The sequence below is a fragment of the Labrus bergylta genome, chromosome 19, assembly GCF_963930695.1.
Source record: "Labrus bergylta chromosome 19, fLabBer1.1, whole genome shotgun sequence".
Classification (NCBI taxonomy): Eukaryota; Metazoa; Chordata; class Actinopteri; order Labriformes; family Labridae; genus Labrus; species Labrus bergylta.
Window position 1 is genome coordinate 20977696 of NC_089213.1, and position 16011 is coordinate 20993706.

A 16011-nucleotide genomic window follows, 5' to 3' on the forward strand; every position below is an offset into this window, starting at 1 on the left:
CGCCAAGAAGGCCCAATGACTAGGGATGGACGTATCGATACTGCAGTATCAATACTTACAAAGTACTCTTTTGGTAGTGAATATTTGAAAAAAAAAATCTAGTTACTAAATGAGTACCATAACAGTAGCAGGGATAAAAAAAACATTTCAGTCATTTCAATATTTTGCTGAGACAGCGCTGCTCCTATGACCGCGAGGACCAGTCAGACATGAGAATAGTGCTCAGCAGGACCTGCGAGCGCACACAGACACACAACACCACTTAATCTGCAGTTATGTACCAAACTATCGTGAGAATGACAGAAAGAAACGTAGATTATGTGGTGTTTTCAATTTCAGTAAGACGAGTAATGGCGATTAAATATAGCCAACTAATTAGTTGCAGTTTGTAAAATAGATGAATGGACAATACACAAACCTAAATTCTAAATAAGCAATTTCAATCTAATGAGAGACAGGATACTTTTTATTTTATTTTACTTTTAATAGCCCGCTTAGAAAACATTTGAAAGTCACCCGTGAAAAATTAAGTTCAGTTTATAGATTGATAAATCACTCTAGAGGCCTATATGTTTCATGTCTGGAATTTGAGTTCATTTTATTTATATTCATGAAATCATTATTTATTTAAATTACTTGTGGCATTACTGTTAAAAGTGGACAATTGTTAAAATATTGCACAAAGACTTTAAAGTTAACTCACTTTAAATGTTGTCATAATGTTGGCCTGTACCATGTGATTTGAAAAAAGTTTGGTACCGCCCATCACCACAGGTCACTACATCACTAAGTCATAATCGTGACTTCGCTTCTGAACCCAGTTTGTCAGTGTGGCTTGGAGGCTGGTGGCACTAAAACTCCCTCAGACTTTTCTGTAGGGCGGACAACGCGTACAGTAGCTTTTGAGTCGACAAAAAGTTTGAGGTGGATATAGCTGTTTCTCCATCGGATATATCGTCAAATGGTGAGTACTTTTCCAAATTAAATTCTGCGTGCTTTTGGCTACGATAAGTTTGCATGTTTTGTGCTTAAAATGCCTTAAACTTTGTGTTTGTCACTCTGGTAGCTGTTACTCTGTGAGTGACTGCTTGGTGTCTGTAATTGTGTTTAGGCAGTTGTTTGTGTTCTGCGGAAATGTCTTGGTTTACATTGATTCATTTATGGGAAATGTTAGCTTAATAGTTGAAAAAGTCTTCTCTGAGATGTTCTGAAAATCAAGCTAGCCTATGTAGCCTAATGTCATCCTCTCGAGGTGGCAAGCTACAGAATTGGAGAGGTGTCCAGGTGTTCATAGGTTTCTACTGCACAATGTTTCACATAATGAAGCATACAGCTGCATGTCTGTTAGTTGTTATATTTGCAGGCTGTCAGTTAATATCAAACATATTAAATTAAGTTGCTGGGAGAAGCTGAACTTGTGAAAAGTCTGACTTTAGTTATAACTAAAATAGGGTCAGGAAGTTTATCAGGATCAGACTAACTTATCTCAATTTCTCCTGAGCCAATCACATTGCATGGGTACCGCTCTAAACCCCCACTTTTCAATTAGGAGGCATAAAAGTAACATGTTATATCTCAAATGTTTTAGTATTTTGGTCACTAGAATTATTTGTCTGTGATTTTTTTATACTCCCACGTGAAGATACACTTTAGGAAACCCATGCAAAGGACAGTGACACTCTTGCTAATGAATAAACTCTGGAATATCTATGAAATCTGAGTTGACCTAGACCAGGGCTCAATTTGTGCCGGATCCTGCTGGAACAAGATCCAGGACCAGCAATTATTTGATTGGATCTAGCACCTCCTTTGTCACTATCAAAATCTCTCAAATAAATTTGGAGTAATATTTAATGTTGTCTGTTCTGATGTTCTTTTTTTGCATTTAAATTACCGGGGATCTCTTGTTCCCAGCTTGTACGCATTTTTAAATCTCTCTTTCTTTTTTAAAGAGAGGTCAGGTCATGTAGGGACGTTTTGTACAAGTCAGGACAGCTCAACTGATGTGCCACTGTCTGCAATTTTGCCAAGGTCAAGGGATTAATGGTTGTGTTGTGGGCTGTTAACCCCTAACCCTTGTCCAAATAAACTGAAATAAACTGAACTGAATAAACTGAAAAAAAAAAATCTGTTGTCCAATCAGCACCAACATGCAATGAGTGCACATTGATGTCTGCTGGTCACCTTGCTCTGTTCATTCTAAACTATAAACAGTTCATAGGACAAGTCTGTGTGAATTTTCAGTGTGGTCTGTTGGCTGTTGAAGTTTGAAATGTTCTTGAATCTGTATGAGCTGCTGTTAATTCTACGTATTACTAATAATTAGGTCCCATGATTCAAATTAATGAATAATATAGCCTAGGATTTCGCGCAACACTTAAAGGACGTCATAATATAGAATTACTTTTCTCAAGTGAAAACAGTCAGCATGTCACTCCTTGTCATGATAATTCGTTATGAGGATTCACTTCAGTGTCTTTAGCGGTAGGCGTCGTTGGTAGGAGGAGAAGCAGGGTCAGTACTGATGACACACCTGAGGGGGGTGTGGTGGCTCTGTCTCTGTAATCTTCATTAGCAGCACCTACAGAGGAGCTGGTTCCGAGTCAAAGACACGCCGCGAGGACGCAGACACCTGAGAGACTGAATCTGAAGTAACATTTGTTTTTGTTTCAACACTTCACGGGTGCTTTTTACACATGAACTAAACTGATATGAAAGAGAGGGCTGGCGGAGGAAATCGTACCCTAAGTGGCTTCGTGGATCGGGCTGTTCGAGTGAGCTGGTCTCTGGGGTGAGTCACCTACACGCACCCCTCAAACAGACAGGACAGTTGCACACACATTCAGATAAGGCAGGATGCACATTCACGTTTATGCAACACGTAAGGAGAGGCATTTAGGTTACGGGCTCACTGGCCTTATCATAGGCGCGAGGATAGCATTTAGCTGTGGGGCTGTGTTAGCTCGTAACACTCCTACAGTGCGTGAGGGAGACAGATGCACAACGTGATTCTACGCCAGTAGCGCAGATTTATGAGAATGCATATGCAATGAATCTGGCTTTGTTGGATGCGGGCTACTAAGGCCTGGCACATCCTAAAATATTTAAAAAATCTTAAACAGTTCAGTTCTTATAGTGTGCAAGGAGACTACCAACTCAGCACACCACACACTAATCGATTCATTCACCAACAACCAGCGCCTATCACACTATCACAACGTGTAATCTCACACGGTCAAGAGTAACCAAACATTATTAGCTGGTATTAGCTATTAGCTGGTTCATCCAAGTCCTTTCCTTGTCAGTTGGATTGTGGTTTGTTTTACAGGACATGTTGTAAAAACACTCCAATTGCCACAAATCAACAAGTTGGTCCGGAATTTATGACATCCATCTAACTTTATACTTTGAGTTTGCTGTTGTCACCATGGTAATGTTTGTTGTGCTTCCTGCTTCAGTCAGCCTGCTTCCCTATTGGCTATAGATCTGTTCCATGTGACAATTCACAGAGTCCGTGCTCGGCCGTCCTCGGTGTTCTCCCCTCGGTCACATCATCACCCGGCTTGGAATCTCATTCCACTGCTATGCTGACGACACCCAACTGTACATGAAAACCCACAACACCTCCTCCACAGCCTCACCACCTTCATCCACACTCGCCACCTGCCTGGAGGAGATAAAAGCGTGGACGAGTCAAAACTTCCTCCAATTCCCTTAAACAGCTCAAAAACCGAAGCCATCCTAGTCGGCACACCTCACTAAGTTCAGTCATCTCCCATAACCACCATATCTTTCTCTGGTCAAGACATCCATCTTTCACCACTCATCACCAACCTAGGCGTAAAAATGGACCCCCATCTAACCTCAGATTCACACATAAAACACATCTGCAAAACCTCATTTTTCCATCTCAAGAACATTGCAAAACTACGTCCCTCACTCACCCCCTAAGACGCTGAGAAACTCGTCCACGCTTTTGTCTTCTCCAGGCTCGACTACTGCAACGCACTTCTCATCGGGATCCCTGGCAAGAGCATACAGAAGCTCCAATACATACAAAACAGTGCTGCCAGGATCCGGATAAGAGTGCGGAAACATGAGCACATCACACCCATCCTGCACTCACTACACTGGCTTCCCGTCTCAATCAGGATCGAATATAAAATCACACTACTCACCCATCAATGCATGCACAGAAATGCCCCCACATACCTCAAAGAACTGCTCACCCCACTAACCCGCACAAGACACTTTCAATCTGCCGCCACAAATTGCCTCCAAACCCCCAGGACTAAGCTCTGCTCCATGGGGAACAGAGCATTCTCCTCTGCTGCCCCAAAGCTATGGAACGCTCCTCCTGACTTCTTGAGAGCCCCACAGACAGTGGACTCCTTCAAAAAGGACTTGAAAACTCTCCTCTTTAAGAGCCTTCTCCTAAAGACCTTTTCCCTTAAACCACTGCTTTTAGATCTTGTTTAATGCTTAGGTTCTTAACTCTGATTTTACCTTTGACTATTGCCACTGTTTTTATGGTTTTATTGAATTTGTAGCACTTTGAGATTTTCGTTTAAATGTAAAATTTCTGTCCTTTCTTATGTGTTTAAAAAGAAAAATTAGGAGGTATATTGAGACAATAAGGAAACATTCTACTGATGGTTTACCAGTTTCCTTCGTGAATGTCGTTTCTTGTATCACTCGTCCATACCCCCACAACACCACTCTATGCGAAGGTTCTTGTTCGTTCTGCTGTCTAGGGCAGTTTATGAGAGTGTTATATTGCCTCTTATATGTGATGATGAGGGCTGTGAAAAAAGTGTCAGTACCTTGGGGACCTGAGTGAGTAGACTTGTTCCAGTTTAAAGTTTATAACTTTTTTTAATATATTTTTTTTAGTATAAATAGAACATACTTAAAAGACATCTGCCTTGTTGGCTGAACTACATTCACACTTGCCTTTCAAACAGGAACGTGGAGCAGAGCTGACAGTGAAAAGTTCTCCATTGTAGAACTTTATTAAAAAATAGGTCTGAATGAAAGATGGTCTGAATGAAAGAATGTTGTATTTGCTATCTCTTACTCGTTTTCACATTTTTAGTGTTGCAAATCAATAGCAAATGTCGTGCATTGAGGTTTATAGTTTTATTTGCTCTTAATCTGATTAGTGATCTTCTGTAGATGGCCACAAGATGGTGCCAGCTAGCTTCTGTAAATTCTGTGTGAGTAATGCAGTCTGCCTGATCTAGTGTTTTAGTTGGATGTGTTATACTAAAGAGTGGATGATAGGGATGATGCTGAAACATGCAGTTAAGTCATCATGTAACAGGTAATTAATTTATTAAAAGATTTCTGTCATGTTTATTTTCTTATAAAGATTGAGTTTTCATACACTAATTGATGGGTTCTGCAAAGCCTGGATGAAGACCAGTACTCTATCTCTCCATCCAGCTGGAGCAGTTTGACCTGTCTACTCTGCTCACAAGTTTTTAAATCAAGTTGGTGAGATACATTCAAATTGATTCTGAGGAAGACGCAGTGCAAAGAAATGTCACCCTCTTTGGATCCTGCCTGAGAGAAGAAGTCCACTGAATTATATTAGGAATGTCTAAGGTCCTTTCCACTCAGGAGTTTCCTTCTACTTTAATGAGATATATCTTTGAAGGGAGTTAAATGGGAAAAAAATGTACTCATGACAACAAGAAAAATCTTGGTAATGCTTCAAGCGTTTGATTAGAGTGTCTGCCCTCAATTTTCTGGCCTGAATGCACAGTTTGTGATCAGGGGATGAGTCTGCTTTTGAGCTTAAAGTTTACACATTCATCTCACAGTACATTGGCAGTCTAAATGATGATCATCTCAGTATGCTTTATGAAGTGATCACTGGCAAATGTGTATAAAAGCAGACTAAAGCAGCCAGGATGACTATGCAGCATTTTAATGAATCATTTGTGCAAATTTAAAACTCTCTGATCATATATTAAATCTCATTCATGAAGATGTGATTTAAATACAAATTTCTGATGTGTGTACAGGCATGCTTTGCTGGACCTGTGGTCCTAACCTGGTTGGATAGATAAGATACTAACATCAATCTAGGTCCTAAAGGAGTATGCACCTTGAATGACTCACAAAAGGAGTTAGTGCTGTGTGTATAAATATAGAAAAGATAGAGTTCTGTGAAAATAAAACAAAACCAAAAGAAATTGTCCTTCCGAGTTGGACTCCCAGCTCGAATGCTCCTCTATGAAGAGGAATTGTGAGAAAAGTTCAACGCACAAAAAGAGTTCAGCTTCGGGGGAAAATCCAGGTGTGTGTGTTCAATGTCAATGTCTACTATTACTACCCGGGTAGGTTAATAAGAGTGTATGTGTCTTATCTGGAATCAAATGAATGAATCAAGCAATCCGACATCCTCTGAGCAGGTCCTGCAGCTGGCCACACTGCGTAATCGACTCCCCTCAGATTCACGGGCTGGGCTCGCCATCAAGTTCATAGTACATGTTCTGGTACTTAAAAAAAAAAAAAAAACCTACACAAATAGTGCAGAATTGTAAATTATGTAGTTCTTATTCTGTTTCTAACACGAGACCTCATTAACATATAACCAAAATCCAAGGAAATACCTAAATACAATAAGATTAATTGCTATGTATCACAAATATATATATATATATATATATATATATATATATATATATATGTACTGACTTGTAATGAATCACCATATGTCATGGTGTTTTAGCAAATAAATGAATTATTTATCTCTTAAACTCTTTACTCTTCATATTTCCCTTCTTTAAACTCTTTTAAATAAAGACTTTAATATATTGCCTTTTAAAACATGAACATTAATTAAATTATATCTACTATTACACTTATCTAGTGTATTTTAACAACCAAAATCAGTTAAACCACATTTTAATTGTACCTTAAAACCTTTAAAGTGGCTTATTACACTTATACAAAGTGCTTTTATGTCAACAAAATAGGTGAAGTGCTCCTTTAAGGTTTCACCACCTGTCTGTGCTACTATGCTGCTCTGAATGATATATTAGCATTAGCTAGCTTCTAGCACAGTTTTTTAAAACATATAAACAATGACATAAAGTGCACCAAGGTACAGTGGTAACAGAGTGAACTTATTAACATCAAAACATTCTTTTGACTGGATCAAGGTTTTTCAACTATTTTATGCCAATTTATAGCGTGAAAAGTTCCGTCTGCTTGCGGCTGTGAACCTCACGTCTGTAGGGTGATTGACAGTCACGAATAGTGATGTGTAGTTCGTGAACGATTCGTTCAAAACGAACGAATCATCTGGGTGAATGAACTGAACTGAATCACTTACTGAAAAGAGTCGTTCATTTCTCAACTTCATTTGCGCTCTCCTCTCTCCCGTCTTGTGTCTCTCTCTCTCTACACTGTAAGAGTCGCTCAAAGCCCGCCCTCCCTCTCCCTTCATGTCAGTGATACGTACTGACTGAACCAACAGGACGGAGTCGGTTGGGAACTCTGTGTCACTAAAGCCCGCCCCTACTTCTCCCTCTCATGTCTCCAAAATTGAGGAAGTAGAAAATATATTATTTAACATTTAGGTGTCGCGAAAATGTATGTGATTTTCTGACTGTTTTAACATCTGCTAATGATCGTGTTTCAGTCAGTACAGTGTGTGTGTGTGTGTGTGTGTGTGTGCGTGTGTGTGTGTGTGTGTGTGTGTGTGTGTGTGACTGAGGCTGGTGACTTGCAGTCTCGCTCGTTCACGTTCAGTCAGTGTTTCGTTCACTGAACTGAGAGGAAGAGAATGACTTCAGTTCGTTCAGTGAACGAGTGAGTGAACTGAGCGAGAGCTCCGCCTCCGAGTCACTCTCTTCCTCTTCTTGTACTGAACGTACTGAACAGGTTTACTATTCACCACCGGCTGTTCTCAGTACGATCACGAGCAGAACTAAACGTTCGGCCGTGTTTCAGCTGATTAAATTCTGATTCACAGACAGAGCTGTGGTGAAGTACTGAACGATTCAGTGAACGAATCTTTTGAACGAATCACTTTACTGAACTGATTCTACTGATTCAGTACACTGAAAAGAACTGCTTTTCCCATCACTAGTCACGAACCAGCGGACTTCACTTTCTACTGCTGCTGCTCAGCGGAGAGCGCCCTCTACTGGGGAACATGGGTAACTGCACATATCTAAACAACATAAATGGTTTAGTAGCCCTATATTTCATATGGGTTACACTGGCTATGATCTTAGTGGTGTGGTGTTTTAGCTCTTCATGTTTGATTGTATTGACCAAGTCAGATCAGTAGATGGCGCCAGTATACCTCTGATTTGTTGGCCAGTGTTGTCCCAACAAAGGTTTTGTTTTAGGTTGAGAAACACCAAAATCATCCAAAAATGTAGAAATCTGTTGTTTCCTTATCTTTTTAAAATCTATTAAAAACTGGATAAATTGAAGGACCAACTTTCAACTTGAAACTTATATACAGGTTCAAGAAATGTTTTATATTTTTCCAAATAACCTAATCAAATCTGGCTTCTATGATTAAATGTGAAGAAAAGACAATTCTCCTCCCCAAAAAAAAAACCTAAAAAGGTCTATTGGTTAAAATGAGTTTCATTCAAGCGTTTGTTAATTATCTTGAATCAAAGACAATTTGGATGATATTGACACTGACAGATATTCCATCTTACATATCAACATTTTAACAACTGATCTGCCAGTGTCACATCCTGTGGTATAATGTGTGTGTTATGTGTTTTTTAATGGCTCTATGTCGTCAGTAGGTGGAGCTTGATGACCTTTAAAAGCAAATTCCTGTATGTGAGTGTGGAGCATAAAACAACCCAAATAGCGCAGCTGAACTTTACAGAATGCCTTAAGATGAAGAACACTTAGTTTGGAGCAGAAATCTATCGCTCACTCTGAAGTAATGATGCGAGACAAGAAGAAGACAATCAATAATTGTTAATGATAATATTAGCTGTTTCTGTGGGAATGTAAATGATAAAATACTATTGAACCTAACCTGGCGATCAGTATCTTTCACCAAATCCTGAATCTTTTATTTATTTCTTTATTTTCATTCTCTCGAAACCTTCTTGATTGTGCCCTGCCTCTGGTGGTGACAGTGAGGGGACAAAGAGGAACACTCAGCCCCACTGTGTGTTAGTCAAACTGGGACAAACTGATGCTGCGGGGTCTGTGGGAAAGATAATGATGCTCCTCCAGAAGTCCTCTTGTGTGAAGCCCTCGTGATGCTGTGTGTGTGTAGAGTGTGCGGGAGGGTAATTGCTACAAAGACAAGAAGACAGAGGCCATAATTTGTCCCCACGGCTTCAATAATGCAGGGGAAAGGCTGTTAGGGATCAGGTTGTTAGATTTTAAGGATGTGGATGATGATCAGTTTGGGATCTGGATTTTCTGTGTTAGCATTTTGTGGAAAATTATAGTATTCAAAACTGCTAATTATGCAATACTGTCATTTCCCCAGAAAAGCAAAAGCAATACATCTTAATGCTTTAGACATCTCCTCCTTCACGACCATTCCTGGCACTCCCTCTTATTGGCTCTGACATAGTGTATCTGTCTTATATATGAAAACATACAGATAAACGTGAAAGAATCTGACAGTGAAACATGTTTTCTTCTCTTCTTGCTTGCATTGTCTTTAATCTCCCTCTGTGCTTCCTTTGCCTTCTCTTCTCTTTTATTTCTTCTGGATGTTTCCTGAAATCTGAGCTTTCCTCTTGGTGCTTTTCTTTCTCCCAGAAACGACAAGAAAACGAAACACAGACACCAACATATTCATTGAATTTTTGATGGAAAAGTATTATGTGAGCACAAATTCTAGCTGTGAGAATAAAACGGAGCAAAGTTTCTTTCCTGGCTAAATCCTGTTGTGATGTGAAAACTGAAAATTTCCGGCTCGTAGATCTTAAATGGTCATCGTTTTTCATTCTTTTTCCAACAATCAAATTATCATCCAGAGGTACTTTTCATATGGAATCTGAGCTTCTATCGCCCAGCATCCCGCAGTCCTCCTCCTCCCGTGACAGAGAGCTTTCCCAGATTCCTCCAGCTTTCTGTCTTCCACCGCCCCGAATCAATCCGGGATTAGGCTTGATTACATGGATACCCCTCTGGGACACTTTATTTCAATGAATTAGTTGAGTGAGTGAATAGAAGTGCAACAGAACGGTATTTTGTACCAGCCACATAAATTATGCATCGTCTGTGAATATCAACTGGCCTTGATCATCTTTTTTTTCTGCTCTACATTCAGAGGGAGAGAAATTGTTAATTGCCAGCCTTGTCACACATAATCTGGGCGGTGTTTGATGTACAATAGGGATGCAGTCTATATGTTGCTTATTTATTTATGTGCTGATGAAAAAGAGACCCAGATAAAATGTTTGAGAGCTGTTTTATGTTTCTACACAATATGGTTAGTTGAACAGATAAGAAAAATCATTGATCGCAAAGCATCAGAGAATTTGTGCGTTTATCGCCTACTAATAATGTGAGCACGCAGCACTTTTACAGTTACCTTATCTTTAACATATTTCATGGATTTTTACCTCTAAGCTGAATTTCAGTGTTGCAAAATCAAAATGTAATTGTGACGCAAAGTAAAAACAACTGCACCAATATGCACATTTTCTGTTTAGTTTTAGGGACTTCAAAATTAGTAATAAGATGTTGAAATGTTCTCGTAATTGCTTCATACAAAAATATATTGATGTTGATGTGAATATGTGTGAATTCATAGCTATCCACTTCACAACACATTTTTTTCCTAGTATAATAAATTTACTCACATTCCTGAGTTATTGTTAAAAGCATATACCATAAAGGACAAAATTTGAGTGACAGAGGTGAGTAAATCTGTGATCAGCGTGCCCCTTTAGTACACACTGAATTCAAGGCCTTGAAATAATTAAAAATGCAAATTGCAAGCGAGAAAATTAGCATATGGCAGTACTTAAAAAGCAGTGTCCTTGCCTAAAGAGGGGTATGCAGCAGACAAAGAGAGGGATTATGGGTGGACACCCACCCATGTTTTGATCACAGCACCAATGGGCAAGTCTGATTTCTGTAAACAAAAGGCTACTCAAGAAGCTTGGTGGTGCATTTAGTCACACATGTGCTCTGCCTTGAAGTGCTGTGACTTAATGTTAATTATCACCACGAAGAGAAATGTACATTAATGTATTCTTCTTCATCTCCTTCACCCTTGAAATGAGAAAAATCAGACATGAAAAACTTATTTTGTTGTAACCCAAATTGTCTAGATAGATAGATAGATACTTCACACAAACAGAGCTCATCGATTAGCATGACATGCTCAGCCGTGTCCTACAGCGAGCAGCTACAATGTTAGATTAAATGCCGAACAGATCCTCATCAGGACAAAAATCAATGTTTGTTGTTAAGGGCGAGTAGTGTCCGAGGGGGGCTGGGCTGGGGGGATGGCAGAGTGTAGAGTCACTTTACATGGTGTGTCCTGGGCTGTTTCTGCTGTGGCGCCTGCTTGTATTGACCTGGATGGGAAGCCTGGGTAAGTGGGAGGAGAAAGAAAGGGAGGGAGAGAAAGCGGGAGAGAGAATTTGCCACCATGGTTGTCCCTGTTTGCTTCCACTGAGGTCAGATTTCTTACTCATTATCATGCAACTCTCACTAGAGAAAAATCATCCAATCAAAGGTAGAGAAATATGTAAGTTTGTAAGTTAACATGTGTATTGTCAGTTTTGTCTTTTCATGTGGCATTACCAAATTACAGACTCTAAAACATATCTGACAAACTACTTGTCAAATACACAAAAGATATAGTGTATACGTGATACAGCATCATGCTTATACCGTGGTAAAAAGTGTTTACACATCACAAATGTTAAGTCAAGTTGTAAGTTTGTAACTTGTAACTTGTTGTAACTTTATATTATCTGTAAACTAGTATAACATGCTCACTGCATCTTAATCTGTATATTATTAATATAGCATGCTCACTGCATCTTATTCTGTATATTATTAGTATAGCATGCTCATTGCATCTTAATCTGTATATTATTAGTATAGCATGCTCATTGCATCTTAATCTGTATATTATTAGTATAACATGCTCATTGCATCTTAATCTGTATATTATAATCCTAAGAACACACTTATTTTGTAGCATTACTTATTTATAGCATTTATTTATATTTATAGCATCCCATTAATCCAGCCATCCAGATTTACCTAATAATTCACTTTTTTTGTCTACATCTGTAAATTTTGCAATTACTGTACATAGCACAGAATTACTGTACATAGCACAGACTCTTGCACCCAATTACTGTACATAGCACAGACTCTTGCACTCAATTACTGTACATAGCACAGACTCTTGCACTTTCTGCTTATTTGCACTTCTGGTGAGATGCCAAACCTCATTTCGTTACTCTATACTTGTATATGTGTAATGACAATAAAGTTGAATCTCATCTCATCTCATCTCAAGTTAGTTTGGTGAGAGTATACACTTTTCATTATTGCAATGCATACAGTTTGTTTTTTGTTTTTTCCTGTTACACAACCCCCCCCCCCCCTCAATTTTTTTATTTTTGTATTAGATATTATTGCATAATTGGAGTTCTTTAGCATTAATATATGCAGCATGTTGCAGCTGAACATCAGACACATGCAAAACCATGAACATACAGTATTTATCAGCATTTTCAGCATGTACTGCTTAACATGTTTGTGAAATAATGTTGTAATTTTCTTACACACACACTATGCATGGAAGCTTCTGTTTTTGTTCTCCTTTCACTTGGCACAGAACATGAAGCATGCACTCCTGTTTTATATTACAATGTTTGAGTTGGTCACCACGTTCATTGATGATGAATTGCAGATTGTTGCATAAAAGAACAGAGCATTCACACTGAAGGCTTTTACGCACATCTAACAGGAATGCTCCAGCTCGACTTGTATGAGTCCTACAAGATGTACCAAAAATGGTTTGAGTAGCAGCAACTGAAAGAAACAAATCAAACAGGAGGGGGTTTAATGATTGAATAGGCTTTAATATATTTTAAACTATACAAAGTGATGACACTCAACACCTACGCCTTAAAGTATTCTTTTATAAAACTCAATCAATGTGTTAATGCTGAATCTGACAAATTTGTATCTTGGACTTATTCTGATATTAAATAAATAAAAGTTGTTTTGTGGTTTATTTGATGTCTTATTAAATTAGCTGTTGTTCACAGGTTGATCTAATCATCAGCGATATCATTTTGGTTGACCACCATACACAGCCCTAATATGAGTTGTGTTTATGCTTGCTGTGTCTAAACAGACCACACTGAGCACAGTGACATTTTTAGTCTGACATGTATGAGAATATTCGCCAACAGCTACACTGTTTTGAACACTAGTCATGTGTACTTACTGCTCTTTACTGCCTGTCATAATGTTTTGTCATTTCAACAAATAGACCCAGCTAGCTGGAGAGCATTAATTAGGTGGCTTTGAACAAAATAAACAGGAACCAAATGCATTTGTGTTTTTTTTTTTTTTTTTTTTAGCTCTGAATGAGGCGATTTGTCAGTAAGTGCTTTGAGCATGTTTACTTCTGTTGTCGCTTTAATAGCTATGAAGAAGAATTAGTAGAAAAAATTGTCTTTGATGGGTTCAATGTTGTCAATGTTTTCTCATCTGGCAGAACTGCTGTTCACAGAAGAAAATCATCCATCAGGTACACATCAGCTAGAAGAGACATTGAAACTTGCTTTACAGTTTATTACATCCAAAAGTTTAGCAGCAGGAGCTACAGGAATGATGAGGCCTTCTGCTGATGAATTTATTCCACTGCTTATTGTTTTAACATATTCATAATCCCTGAATAGAGAATATTCCAGAGGGGACATAACCCATAGTAACTGTAATCATGCTCTCTTCATTGTAAAAGTGCAGAATGTATGGGTTAATGTCACTCAGAAGTTTTTTTATCATAATGAAACAGTACAAAATAATAAAGCAAAAATCTCTTAATTAAGATAAGATAACACTTTATTGTCCGTTTGCACAGAGTTAAAACACTTTTTCTACATTGTCAGTTAAATAGATAAGAAAATACTAAAGTTTAAATTCCAATTATTATGAATTTCAATTTAATTCTCAATTAATGTGTTAGCTTCTCACAAATCCAGCATGTTTTTATTTTGAAAACCTCTACTATACACGACTTCCGGTCACCTGCGTGAGTGTGCCAGGGATGGGTAAAGCCATTTTACACATTTTGTTCAACAGTATCTGTAACTAGCTTTTTAAATATTTATTTATTTATTTATCGTTGTTACCTCATTTTGAAAAAGGAACCACTTTAATTTGCACGTCTTGTCTTTTCCTGACTGGCTCACTCAGACACATGACAACACCAAACTACCCAGTGTCTCCTTTAATAAGCCCTGCTCTACACACCTACACACCTCACACCCTCTAGACTCCACCACTCACAAGGACAATGAGGGAATGACTTTAGTGTTTTGTCGGTGTGTGTCTTGTGTTTCTGGGGCAACAGGGAGATCATTACTGCAGCTAGAGCTCGAGGAGCTTCTGCTGATGCCAGATAATTATGCACAAACAAATCAACCTCAAGAAAAGGTGCGCTGCCAAGGCTCTCAGGCCATATCAAGAGGGGGAAAATTATACCAAAAACAACACAAATACTCTACATAGTTGTTTTGTGAATTGAAACATTGGCATTGATTCTGCAATTAGGCTTGGGCAATATAACAAAAAATGTTATCACAATAAATAATTTCACATCAGTCGATGTCGATAATTATCACGATAAATGTTCAATTATTTATTTCAAATTTACGAGCTGACTTTTGGTCCTAAGTGAAAGTTGAAGAATCCAGATGGTTAATTGTGGTTTAATTATTCTTTATTGTCATATTGTCAACATGACAAACTATAATTAAACAGGGACATTTCACCATCAGAAGCTCAGTGCACGGAGCTGGAAACACTGACTAACACGTGTTTGTCATTTCTTTCCTTCTATGTGTTTTAACGGGTCATATTGTTTCAAATGGGGAAAAGGGTTTGTGGTGGTTCTTCTCTTTAGTGTCTGGTGCATCAGCACTTCGGTGTTGGCTTCATTTTTCAAGACCAGAGGTTGCCGCTTTGGTTACCTCAAGGTTAGCAACAACTTTGGCCTTGGTTGGATTTGGAGCAGACCCACAAGTCTGCCCTGTACTTTCTGACTGTGGTACACCAAAAGCTGGAAAGGTTAACACTTTTATTTGCAGCATTAAGGGTGATATTCTCCAACAATGCAGAAGTTTCAGGGCGTGATCGAGTTGCTCCGGGCGCACAATAATGCTGTTTGTATACCTGTTGCTGTTCTGCATGCACAATTAATATAACACATGAATGGCTTTAGGTAATTATGAAGCGTGCTTAGTTTACAATACAGACTGATTAGGAAAAAAGAACATGACCGCGACTGACTTTGTGGTTTATTTTGAATCATTTTAGTCAGAAACAGCCAGGACTCGTCGGGATTTCTCGATAAGGCTGTCGATAAGGCTGTCCACATTGTGTACCCGTGCTTGTGATCGTACATGAACTGTACTGAGCCAAAGCATTCTCTTCCAAGCGTGCCAGGGCAAAGGAAGTGTACCGTGCTTGTGCACCGATCGGAGCACTCACTCTAGTCAAAATAACTGGACTTTATGGGTGAAGCATGCTTAGGCACAGTACGGATTGCCTAGTGTGGGTGTGTCCTTAGTAAGGATGCAAGGTGGCTCAATTCTTCTGAAACTACTTTAGGTCGAAGTCTTTGGGCCAGTCTAGAAATATTTTGGCAGATAGACCAAAGAGGTAATTTTAGACCTGCTAGTTTACAAGTTATTTTTGAGTGGATCTTCTTGTGAGGAGATTTCATAGATTTTTGGACATTTCTAGACCATAGGTAATGTGTGCTTCTTACGGTACAAGTTTGCATTTTAA